The sequence below is a fragment of the Squalius cephalus genome (genome assembly GCF_949319135.1).
Source record: "Squalius cephalus genome assembly, chromosome: 7".
Taxonomy (NCBI): domain Eukaryota; kingdom Metazoa; phylum Chordata; class Actinopteri; order Cypriniformes; family Leuciscidae; genus Squalius; species Squalius cephalus.
The window spans coordinates 3,685,735-3,699,185 of NC_137128.1; the positions used below are offsets into that span (position 1 = coordinate 3,685,735).

At 38.1% G+C, this 13,451-nt stretch overlaps 1 long non-coding RNA gene across 1 annotated transcript in view; it reads right to left on the bottom strand.

The window, feature by feature from the left end:
- LOC307161648 overlaps window positions 1–13,451 on the bottom strand; it is a 360,858-nt gene that overhangs the window by 296,256 nt on the left and 51,151 nt on the right. The gene's annotated exons all lie outside the window — the stretch shown is intronic.

Genomic DNA, 13,451 nt, shown 5'->3' on the forward strand with positions numbered 1-13,451 from the left:
TGGTCATTTGATGTTATCTCGTCATATCGCGGAAGTGGGAGTAACTTGAAGTGACGTGACGTAACTTGAAGGGGCGTGACTTGTGGCGTGACGTAACTTGAAGGGGCGTAACTTGAAGTAGGCGTAACTTGAAGTGGGCGTAACTTGAAGTCTTGCGGGGTGCAGACAGATTCTATTGCAAAAATGTGCAGATTTGGAGAAATATTGATATATTCTCATAGATCCACATCATATTTCTATAGACAGGAATAATATTTATTGAATTTATACCCAAATGCGTCGATGTAATCATTATGAGCGCTTGCATACTCTGATACTGTGTTTTCAATCCATACCAACAGCCTGAGGGCGCTATATGCACAATAATTGTCCATATATGGAACATGAAGAAGAGCCATGATCATGTGACATTCCAGGACGTCACTGATACACACAAAGCTACAGAGTTCGCGCTGTAAAATGCAGATAAAGAGGTTTTGAAGATAATAAACATGATTGCAATGATATTTGAGTTACCTGTATTTTTCAAGACATGCCAGGTATTTTCATAATAATAGATTATATTTACAATGTAATGCTAATCTATATAGACTATCATTGTGCAGAACAGTATACAATAGTATATTTTCTGTCTGATTTTTTTATCTGAAGCCAAATTAGATCACAGAAGATTATTTAAAACACTCGACTTGCGTTATAAATTAAGTTTGGAGCACAAACATGGTTTTAATCTCATAAATGGTCGTGTATTGATGGTGTGCTAAGCTAACATGCTAGCTAGCCCTAGGTGCACCTGCAACCTAGAAGTTATACTTTTATGTTTTTTTGAATGCTTACTGAAAGTTTCTTTATTCAAGAATGTTCTTTATTCTTTATTTAAAATGTGAGGTGAACTTTGAGAAAAGAAATTAGGGATTGAAACCCTATGAATAGCATGTGAATAGCCAGTCGTTAGTAACTATAATGCAGACAAAAGAAATGCATATTTAGAGCCATAACCAGGCTGGAGAGGTGTGAATGTGTGCAGGGGGAGACTGAGACTGAATGGGGCTCGTTTGCACCACAAAACAATAGAGACAATATACTGGATAGATGGTTAGAAGATGACAATAAACATCAGAAGCATCTTAGCGTCAAATCAAAATAAAGTCACATGACATGGTCTTGAAAAACATTTAATAAGATAATATGTTATGATCCCATATAATTCATGTAAGTGTTATACTGATAGACGTTTGAATGAGAGTGTGTTGTGTTTCATATCAGTATGATCGTATGCCCGAGATTCAAAAGATGGCTTGAATGATATCTGTGTAATATGTTTTGATCTTCTTTTAATTAGAAATCATGCCTAAACAGTGCATCTGGTCTTTAAACCCCCAGGGAAGACATGATTTATGACTTTGCAAACAAAGGCAGTGTCTAATTGGTCCGCTCTCTTCAAGAGGGGGAACAAACTTTTAGTTAAAACCTTAGACCCAAAAACTAAGCTCTCTCTCTCGCTGCTCTCGAAGCTCTCTCTGTGCTCTCGCTCTCTGCAAGAAAGGCTCTGCTATCACTCTCAAGAGAGATGGGCAGAAAAAGATGAAGATCTGAACCAGAGTAACCATGTAACTGAGGAGCAGACCAACCCAAATTAAGATCAGATGGGGTTAGATTTATTCAAGCCATCTTACTACTCTCGTCTAAATTTTCTTTTCTGAGTTATCATTTCCTTTATTTTCCGTTGTGAGTCTCGGTTCTAAGTTAAGTTTTGCGACAAGATTTCGAGCCACGTTTCTTCTGCAAAGCCAGCTTCAGACAAAGACTTTCAATTCATCCGCCAGCACAACACGTGACTGGAACGCCGCAGACCCAGGCACAAGGAGACCACAGCCGACGAACGAACCCGGGGAAACCCTCTGTTACGCAACGAAGGGAATTCCCAAAAAGGAACGCAAAGACAAGCAAGTACCTCCAGACTAAAAGCTGCACTGGTGTATTTATAAATTTAATAACCTGTCAAAGAAACGATAGAAGGGTTAAATTAATGATTGATGGTTCGTTCAGGTCATGTCAAAGTGCATATGGAATCGTGCGATTTCATCCTTTCACTCTTAAACCCACTCTTTCCTCACTCTCTTCCTTTCTGCAACTCGTATGAACGTGTGTGTGTGTGTGTGTGTGTGTTTGTGTTAGAGATTAGCTGTATGTGTTAGTATATAATCAATAAAGTATTGTTTGTATTTGAAAAGAGATTACTTGTGTATGTGCTTATCAAATTTATTGTCTTGAACTTCGATCAAAAGTTACCTATGCTTTTACCCTATTTCTTAATTTACTGTTAGGGGATTATTCTTTCTTGGCCAGGAAGATATTATATTTCCTAGAGTTAATAATTGGTTATGCTTTCTGTTCGTTGGATGAACTGATAAAATGATCATACTATTGATTCTGCTACAGTAAATTATGAAAATAATTAAATTATTAATTATTGTTCATAATTCGTTATGAATAATAATTAATTATATTTATACGTGGGCGTATAAACGCTACACAGTATTGTTGGTACCTAGCGGGAGAAATTATATACACTTAAGCCAAATCAAGCAACATTTTTCAGGCACACTTTCTTGCAGCTAGAAATGTGTATAATATCACTAGAATTGTCTTTGACCTTAGTTCAAATCATTGTCAACTAGCTGTGGCACGATTATATTTATTTAATTGTTTAAATACATTTTTGGATGATCAGTCAAATTTTACTTACTTTTCTGGGTGCATCCGTGACAGATGTCTGTTAAAGTTTGAAGTTGTCCCAGTCTTTTCCACAATTGTGCGATTACACACACAACATTTAGCGCTGCTCTTTCCAGCATTAGATGCAAAATCTGTGTAGGCGAACTTCACGATCCGGGGCACATCTTTATGCATTTTCCAAATGTCAACATTTAGCCCGTCAGTGAGTGTGTTGTCAAGCAAGGAGAGCAAGCGGTAGCAGTGTCTGTGAGGGCAAAAATAGATCACGGCCGGTCTTGTCCGATTTTATATTTCCTCGAGTCCGAGTCCAAGTACGAGACGAGTCATCAGTCCGCGAGTCCAAGTCGAGTTACGAGTCCAGAGAATGGAGTCTCGAGTCGGACTCGAGTCCGAGTCCAGGACTCGAGTACTCCATCACTGTCTCCTCCTGTCTGTACGGTAATTTCTCTACTGTGCGACAGAGAGTCGAGTGGTTATGACGCAATCGTTAGCCTATTTTTACAAAAAACTGTTTCTACGGGACCATAATGTAACATAGAAGGTAATGGAGCCCTTTATACATTGTCGTGTTTCTTTAGAAATATATAATGGTCGAATGGAGTCTTTAAACGCCTCAGATGTAAAGTTATTTGCTGTCAAAGTGACGCCAAAATGAATGGGAGTCAATGGAATGCTAATGCAAGTGAAGTTCTGCTACAAGATGGCAGCACGCGGCCAGCTTCAACTTCCGGTCTATGGATTACCCGCTTGATCGCACCCGGGAAAAAAATAGTCTCTATAGTGTGCTTCACAGGAGCGCTCAAGCGCCATCCGCTGCAACTGTGGGGGAGAGCACAGCGCTGCATATGCAGGATGTCCAGTACAGCAACAGGCTCGTGAAATCCAAAAGGTAAAGTCCACCCAGAATGTAACATATGCAGAAGCAGCTCGTAGAGTGAAACATGTAGACGATACAAGAATACATATTGGACCGGAACAAACCTCTCAGAATGACAAGTCAATGGAACAGCTGAACTTGATAAAGAATGACTCAAATGACAACATTAACATGAGCAAAACAGATTTTGTGGCATTTATCTGTGCAGTGGTGAATGGCACTGGGCAGGTAGAAAGAAGATCTGATCAAATAAAAATTGTGGTAGAATGTGCAAACAAATTCTTGAACTGCATCGGTATATCAGCAAAGCAAGTTCACAAGATACTACAAGATAAAGATAAAGATAAAGAAGGGAGAACAGAAGGTAGTATAACAACAAATTATGATGCATCTCAATGTAATGATATATAACATTATCATGTCTTTCCTGTTGCTTCGTTGGAATGCCAGAAGCTTAATCGCTAATGGACAGGAGTTTAAAAAGTATATTGCAGATATGAATAAATCTCCTGATATCATTTGTATACAAGAAACATGGTTATGCAAGTCATTAGATTTTAGGCTGAACGGCTATGAGGTAATAAGGAAGGACAGGATTAATGTTAGAGGTGGAGGGTGTGCAACATTCATAAAAGAAAATGTGATATATAGACAAATAAATAATGAAGGTAATGCAGAGAGCATATGTATAGAATTAATGGGTACACAGGGGGTAATCAGAGTGTTAAATTTCTATAATCAGAAATCAGAATTAACAATAGATATCCTGAAAAGTGCCATGGGAGAAAAGGCAAACAAAATGATTATATGTGGTGACTTTAATGCTCACAATTGTATTTGGGGTAGCAGGAGTACAGATAAAAATGGAGAAATAATAGAATAATTCATGGAAGATAACTTTTTAGTATGTTTAAATAATGGCAATCCAACTAGAATAGGCATAGCAAGAGGTGGAATGTCATGTTTGGATATCACAATAGTTTTAGCATCATTAGCTGGTAAATGTATATGGTCAATATCTAAGGATAATATAGGAAGTGATCATTTTCCAGTGACATGTGTAATTCAAAATAAGATTCAACTACAAAAATGTAATTATGGTGTAAGATGGATATATAGGAAAGCAGATTGGGGAAAACTTCAAATGTTATGTGAAGAACAATTCAAAGATCTATCAGTAGAGGGTAGTGCTGATGACAGATATAATAAAGTAGTGAATGGCATTTATTTTGCAGCCTCTCAGTCTATCCCACTATCAAGTGGTATAAGTACAAGAAAGAATGTGCCATGGTGGTCAGAGGAGTGCTCGGCAGCAATCAGAGAAAGGAATAAAGCATTTCAGTTTTTAAAAAGAACACTCACCCCAGAAGCAGTCATAGATTATCAAAGAAAAAGGGCTTATGTTAAAAAGATTATTAAAAGTACAAAAAGGACAGCATGGCAAAACTTTTGCGATACAATAGGGAGGGAAACCGAAATAAATGCAGTCTGGCGTATGATTAAAAAGATGAATGGAATTGACAGCTTTAAACAAAATACCTGTAATGGAGGAAAATGGGAAGGTAGCTATCACAGATAAAGACAAGGCTACTATGTTGGCTCAAACATTTGCTAAAGCTCATCGCATTGAACATTTAGATGATACATTTTTAACAAGACGACAACAAATTAAGAATATCTATGGAGATGCTTGAAAGAAAAAGCAAGATTTTAATAGTATTTTGGATGACGAGTTTAGTTATTTTGAATTAAAAACAGTAATTAACTAGAAAAATGCATTTCCGGAGGAACTGCAAAGTGTGCTTGCTCGGGTGCAGTGCACTAACACTAGCAGGTAGTGGATAGATGCGAGATGCGAGAAAAACGATGTCAAACTGTCTTTTATTTTCGAATTTAATTCCTCAATCAGTGCTGGACCGGCATTTTCTGTCTTCCGCTGAGTAGACAGATCATATTTTTTACCCTGTCAATGCAGTGGTCTGCGTTGCGCTGATCTTATTCACACTATCGAGTGTAGGTGCAGCATTCTAACATTGAGTCATAATGAGCTGTTTGTGAAGAAATTATCCACTTCCAAACCATTTTGCTCTTTATGGTGTGCGAGTGATAGAGCGCGGCAGCAACGAACCATCAGCTTGCAGCGTAACAACATTGAATGCTCGGCCCAACAGCTGATCATAGCTGTGCAGGGCGCCTTATTATTTTCCATCTCCATAAATATATCTAGTAGTAAAGCTAATGCAAGGGCTATAAATATATTAATCTTTTGCTGATACTTCCTTAGCTGTGTCTGAAACCGCTCACTCGTTCACTAATCCCGTATAGTGAATGGCAGTTGAGTGCACTACATCAGCAAAGAATTCGGACGCTGACATAATTATCACGCGCCAGAGAGCTCGGACAATTTGTCATAAACATTACCTACCCATCTTTAATATTTCCTTTTTTTGGCTGTATGAATTGTATGTAACAATTGTATGTATGTATTTTTCACGTTTATTGTGTTATTTGATTAAAAATAATAATAATAAAAACACTTGCTTGTCATATTTATTTACTTTTTACATTTATATGTGAAAATAAAAGAGAAGAAAACACTGCACAACACATTTGTTTATTCAAATATAGATATAACGGTATATATAAATAAATAACCAGGCGTCTGGTTAAATGATTGTTTTGTAACTCGCGTGCACCGTTGCCATGGTGACATTTTTGTTTATTTTTTCATTTGTGCTCTATCGCCTTATCGTGTTGGATTGTGGGAAATAGTGTCTCAGCAAGTGTACATCGTATGTACACTCGAATTCAGAGAGGATTGTGGGTAAAAGTAGTGAAGAATGTAGATGTCGTTCACTCAGAATTCGGACACCACTACAAAATGGCCGACACCCTAAATAGTGCACTATATAGTGGATAGGGAGCAATTTCAGACACAGCTCTTGTCATCATGGAGAGCGCAGTTCATGGTTGCATAGCAACAACAGACGCCACAGGAGAACAAGCGCTTGTGGAAAGGAGACAGCGGCGCGCTCGCGCTTTCCACTTGTTTTTACACATCTAATGTGCGTTCCATTCGACAGGGTCGTTAGATGTGTAAACATCAACAATAAAAAAATAAACAAAAATAAAAAAATAACTCCTTAAAATAAAATCACTTTACTTCACAAACTAGCTAAGCTGGCTGCATTCACTGAGGTAAATTATAATCATCAAAAATAGTATATGTAATATTCACAACAATAACCGTTAAAATACTGTCATTTGTATAACAATGGCGAAATGTATGAATACTTACACACATACGTAAACTCCTCCATCGTTAGTTATGACCGTTCTGACTGGTGATGACGTTATGCGCGAAATGACAGTTAGGTGATCATCGCTCTCCACTTCCTGTGAAGTGATGTATCAATGTTCCCTTATTCCCTATGCCGTGCGCAGTGCCCTTCGAACTGAACATGTTCGCTCCCTTCGGATTAGACTCTAACTTAAGATGGCGGAAAACCCTGTGAAGTCCACTTCGCAGTCCACAACGCACCTCTAGAGCGACGTTGTTGATTGTTTGAGCATGTGACTGCGCATTTCTCCTTGTTTTCTATTGTTATGCGCAGCATATTTCCCGTGCGCACAAACACAGCCACAGACAATGAATTGTTTGTTCGGTTAGCGAAGAAGAGCATGATGTATTTTGTATAAAGTGTTGTTTTGTTTTTTTGTTGTTGTTATTAACTGCTTTGAGAACTGGAAATGCACAATTCATGCATACAAATCTTTATATATATGAATAAATACAGATGATGATTAAATTAGACCAATGCAAAAAACGAAATTCATGCCTGCATTTATTAAGACAAACCTGGTAAAAACGAATGCAGTATATACACTGACTTGGCAGCTCTGTGAAATGTAATACAACAGTGCCACCTACTGTCTAAATGCATTAACATTAAAAGTGTGAGGAAACTCTTGCATTGACATAGGTAAATGGGTTTGTCTATTAGCCTGAAATAAAAAAAATTAAAAAAAATTCAGATCTTGTGCATCCTCAGATTGGAGTCCCGAGTTCATGTATAAAGTTTGGTTTCGATACGTGACAGAGTTCCTGAGATATGGACGACTTCCTGTTTGGCGACTACGCCGCTGATTTCGTTTGGCTGTGACGGGCAAACGCTTCCGAAAATCAAAAATCATTCTAGTAACTTTTGTGAGGCTTGGTCCAAGGATCATGGACGTCTAGTTTCGTGAAGTTCGGACCAAATTTGTGACCTGTGAAACTTTGGTTTAGCTTTCTGTTCAATCCAATATTGCGGACAAACGACATGGACTCGTGATGTCATCTTCGCGAGCAACTTACAGCGGTACTGACCGTACGTTTTAAAGTTGGAACGGTGTCTCTGTCTCAAAGGGCCTAGGCGCAGGAGCTGGCCAAATAGCTGGGGGGGGGGTTGCCAAATGATGTAAAATTTTGGATTTTTAAAAAAAAAAATGTATCTTGTACATCCTCACATTGGAGTCTTGAGTTAATGTACAAAGTTTGGTTTCGATACGTGACCGAGTTCCTGAGATATGGACGACTTCCTGTTTTGGCGACTACGCCACCGATTTCGTTTGGCTGTGACGGGCAAACGCTTCCGAAAATCAAAAATCCTTCTAGTAACTTTTGTGAGGCTTGGTCCATGGATCATGTACGTCCAGTTTCGTGAAGTTCGGACTAAATTTGTGACCTGTGAAAATTTAGTTTCGCTTTCTGTTCAATCCAATGTGGCGGACAAACGACATGGACTCGTGATGTCATCTTCGCAAGCAACTTACACCGGTACTGACCGAACGTTTTAAAGTTGGAACGGTGTCTCTGTCTCAAAGGGCCTAGGCGCAGGAGCTGGCCAAAATTTTTCTCCCGGGAATAATAATAATAACTAGAAAAATGCATTTCCGGAGGAACTGCAAAGTGTGCTTGCTCGGGTGCAGTGCACTAACGTTAGCAGGTAGTGGATAGATGCGAGATGCGAGAAAAAATGCGAGAATGCGAGAAAAAATATGTAAAACTGTCTTTTATTTTTGAATTTAATTCCTCAATCAGCGCTGGACCGGCATTTTCTGTCTTCCGCTGAGCCCTGGCCGTAGACAGATCATATGTTTTACCCTGTCAATGCAGTGGTCTGCGTTGCGCTGATCTTATTCACACTATCGAGTGTAGGTGCAGCATTCTAACATTGAGTCATAATGAGCTGTTTGTGAAGAAATGATCCGCTTCCAAATTATGTCATTTTAATCACGAAATTGAAACATTAAAAAACTATTAGCTCTTTATGGTGTGCGAGTGATAGAGCGCGGCAGCAACGAACCATCAGCTTGCAGCGTAACAACATTGAATGCTCGGCCGAACAGCTGATCATAGCTGTACAGGGCGCCTTATTATTTTCCATCTCCATACATATATCTAGTAGTAAAGCTAATGCAAGGGCTTGAAATCTATTAATCTTTTGCTGACACTTCCTTAGCTGTGTCTGAAACCGCTCACTCGTTCACTAATCCCGTATAGTGAATGGCAGTTGAGTGCACTACATCAGCAAAGAATTCGGACGCTGACATAATTATCACGCGCCAGAGAGCTCAGACAATTTGTCATAAACATTACCTACCCATCTTTAATATTTCCTTTTTTTGGCTGTATGAATTGTATGTAACAATTGTATGTATGTATTTTTCACGTTTATTGCGTTATTTGATAAAAAAAAAAGATAATAAAAACACTTGCTTGTCATATTTATTTACTTTTTACATTTATATGTGAAAATAAAAGAGAACAAAACACTACACAACACATTTGTTTATTCAAATATAGATATAACGGTATATATAAATAAATAACCAGGCGTCTGGTCTTATAAATGATTGTTTTCTAACTCGCGTGCACCGTTGCCATGGTGACATTTTTGTTTATTTTTCATTCGCGCTCTATCGCCTTATTGTGTTGGATTGTGGGAAATAGTGTCTCAGCAAGTGTACTACATCCTATGTACACTTGAATTCAGAGAGGATTGTGGGTAAAAGTAGTGAAGAATGTAGGGAATGATGTCATTCACTCAGAATTCGGACACCACTACAAAATGGCCGACACCCTAAATAGTGCACTATATAGTGGATAGGGAGCGATTTCAGACACAGCTCTTGTCATCATGGAGAGCGCAGTTCACGGTTGCATAGCAACGACAGACGCCACAGGAGAACAAGCGTTTGTGGAAAGGAGACAGCGGCGCCCTCGCGCTTTCCACTTGTTTTTACACATCTAATGTGCGTTCCATTCGACAGGGTCCATATGCAGTGTTCACTGCTCCCCTACTCCCTGAGCACGGTATATCAGTTGAAGTGGACTTCACTGACAATACCCGCTCATTTGAAACGCCCTGCAAATGTCATCAAAGAAAGTCAACGACGGAGTCGCGCAGATTATGATATAACATAAATATATATAGGACTACATTCATATTTTATTTTTTATTATTATATTATATATTTACAATTATATTGCACTATTTTACAACTACCTAAAATAAAATCACTTTACTTCACAAACTAGCTAAGCTGGCTGCAATCACTAAGGTAAATTATAATCATCAAAAATAGTATATGTAATATTCACAACAATAACCGTTAAAAATACTGTCATTTGTATAACAATAGCGAAATGTATGAATACTTACACACATACGTAAACTCCTCCATCGTTAGTTATGACCGTTCTGACTGGTGATGACGTGGTGCGCGAAATGACAGTTGGGTGATCATCGCTCTCCACTTCCTGTGAAGTGATGTATCGATGTTCCCTTATTCCCTAGGCCGTGCCCTTCGAACTGAACATGTTCGCTCCCTTCGGATTAGAATCTAACTTAAGATGGCGGAAAACCCTGTGAAGTCCACTTCGCAGTCCACAACGCACCTCTAGAGCGACGTTGTTGATTGTTTGAGCATGTGACTGCGCGTTTCTCCTTGTTTTCTATTGTTATGCGCAGCATATTTCCCGTGCGCACAAACACAGCCACAGACAATGAACTGTTTGTTCGGTTAGCGAAGAAGAGCATGATGTATTTTGTATAAAGTTTTTTTTATTTTTTTATTAACTGCTTTGAGAACTGGAAATGCACAATTCATGCATACAAATCTGTATATATTAATAAATACAGATGATGATTAAATTAGACCAATGCAAAAAACGAAATTCATGCCTGCATTTATTAAGACAAACCTAGTAAAAACGAATGCAGTATATACACTGACTTGGCAGCTCTGTGAAATGTAATACAACAGTGCCACCTACTGTCTAAATGCATTAACATTAAAAGTGTGAGGAAACTCTTGCATAGACATAGGTAAATGGGTTTGTCTATTAGCCTGAAATAAAAAAATTTTTTTTTTAAATTCAGATCTTGTGCTTCCTCAGATTGGAGTCCCGAGTTCATGTATAAAGTTTGGTTTCGATACGTGACAGAGTTCCTGAGATATGGACGACTTCCTGTTTGGCGACTACGCCGCTGATTTCGTTTGGCTGTGACGGGCAAACGCTTCCGAAAATCAAAAATCCTTCTAGTAACTTTTGTGAGGCTTGGTCCAAGGATCATGTACGTCCAGTTTCGTGAAGTTCGGACCAAATTTGTGACCTGTGAAACTTTAGTTTAGCTTTCTGTTCAATCCAATATTGCGGACAAACGACATGGACTCGTGATGTCATCTTCGCGAGCAACTTACACCGGTACTGACCGGACGTTTTAAAGTTGGAACAGTGTCTCTGTCTCAAAGGGCCTAGGCGCAGGAGCTGACCAAATAGCTGGGGGGGGGGTTGCCAAATTATGTAAAATTTTGGATTTAAAAAAAAAAAAAATTATCTTGTACATCCTCACATTGGAGTCTTGAGTTAATGTACAAAGTTTGGTTTCGATACGTGATAGAGTTCCTGAAATATGAACTACTTCCTGTTTTGGCGACTACGCCGCTGATTTCGTTTGGCTGTGACGGGCAAACGCTTCCGAAAATCAAAAATCCTTCTAGTAACTTTTGTGAGGCTTGGTCCAAGGATCATGTACGTCTAGTTTCGTGAAGTTTGGACCAAATTTGTGACCTGTGAAACTTTAGTTTCGCTTTCTGTTCAATCCACTATGGCGGACGAACGACATGGACTTGTGATGTCATCTTCGCGAGCAACTTACACCGGTACTGACCGAACGTTTTAAAGTTGGAACGGTGTCTCTGTCTCAAAGGGCCTAGGCGCAGGAGCTGGCCAAAATTTTTCTCCCGGGAATAATAAGAAGAAGAAGAAGAAGAAGAAAACTTAAGAAGAACAATAAGTGTGCTGCTTTCAGCAAGCACACTTAATAATAATAATAAGAAGAAGAAGAAAACTTACAGATGGTGGACAACCAGAATGCCTATTACCGCCGCGCCAGCCGCATTTCAAAGTCGTTCCCGAAATGACCGCCAGGTGGCGCAAAGGGACATTGTGCAAAACAGCAGCAATTGCCGTATTTTAAAATGTAAGTGGGTTAAATATAAAACCCTAAGCCTAATAGGCATATTTTTCATATATATAAATAGGCCTATTAGGCTACAACAGAATAGAACCAAAGATAGAATCAATTTTACAGCTGAAAAAATAGAATCAAAAGTTAAAAATAGAGATGATATTAGGAGCAATGACGCTGAATATTTTTACTATTCTATTGAGGAATTAGATAAACGAAGAGCTCTCGTGAGCGATACAATTGCACAGTAATTTATAGTGATTTCAAAAGCAGTCCTTAAAAAAAAAATACATGGAGTAGTGTGGCATAATTTTTGAGAGATTACGCAGAACACGTTTTAATCCTGGTTTCAATGCCCATAATGTATATAGGCTAGGCTACTGCTTTAAAAAAATGTCACAACGCGTTTTGAGATTGTTTTGAATTAAACATTGAAGTTTAAAATGTAGTGTTTTGGCACACCAGGCCGAGTGGCGTTACGCATTGTTCAAAAATCAGGTTTTATTCTGGCATGTTGAATTGGCGTTAGATTTTTTTTTTTAATTTATTAGATTTAGATTTTAGGTTTCATTAGATTTATTTTTCTCATAACAGCCAAAATAACTTAATATATGCCTTGTCTTAATATGACCTAGGCTACTTAATATAGGCAATAGGCATATAATAGCCTATATAATAAATTAGCAAAACTTGGCCACTAAATATTTAATTTTAAATTATTTTAATTATCACAATTAAAGTTTTAATTTTATTAAATTGAACAAGCGCAACAATCAGCATTTAATCAAATATTCTAAAAGATGTATTATTAATAATAATGTTATTTCAACATAATATTTCGTGCAACAAGCAAGATGTGTAGGCCTATTTGTAAATCCGGTGATGCGTGCATTGATTTTTATCAACAAACTAGTGTTTTCTGACAGTGTCGACTGCAAAGATGAAGTTGACGATCGCCATATTTGTAGTGAACGCACCTAGAGAGAAATGCACATAAAGACATAATCAGAGTAGCCTTTTTTCTTTTCGTTTTGAATTATTTCGTTTGAAGACATTTCAAGCTTTGTGTATTTGATGTATTTATCATGTCTGTGTGAGGCATACGCTGAGTTTCGTTAAATTAGGAGGATGAGATGCGCTCCAGCTGACGTGCAATGCAAGTGACCTCGCGGGCGCCTCCATGATTAGTGTCTGTTATATTTGCTTCTCTTTCTTATTGAATCCAGACAATTGGGTGATGAAAAATTGCTTAAAATTAAGATACAATTTATAGAAAACGAAATTCACTTTAAAAAAAGGTTTTCTACTAAACAAAA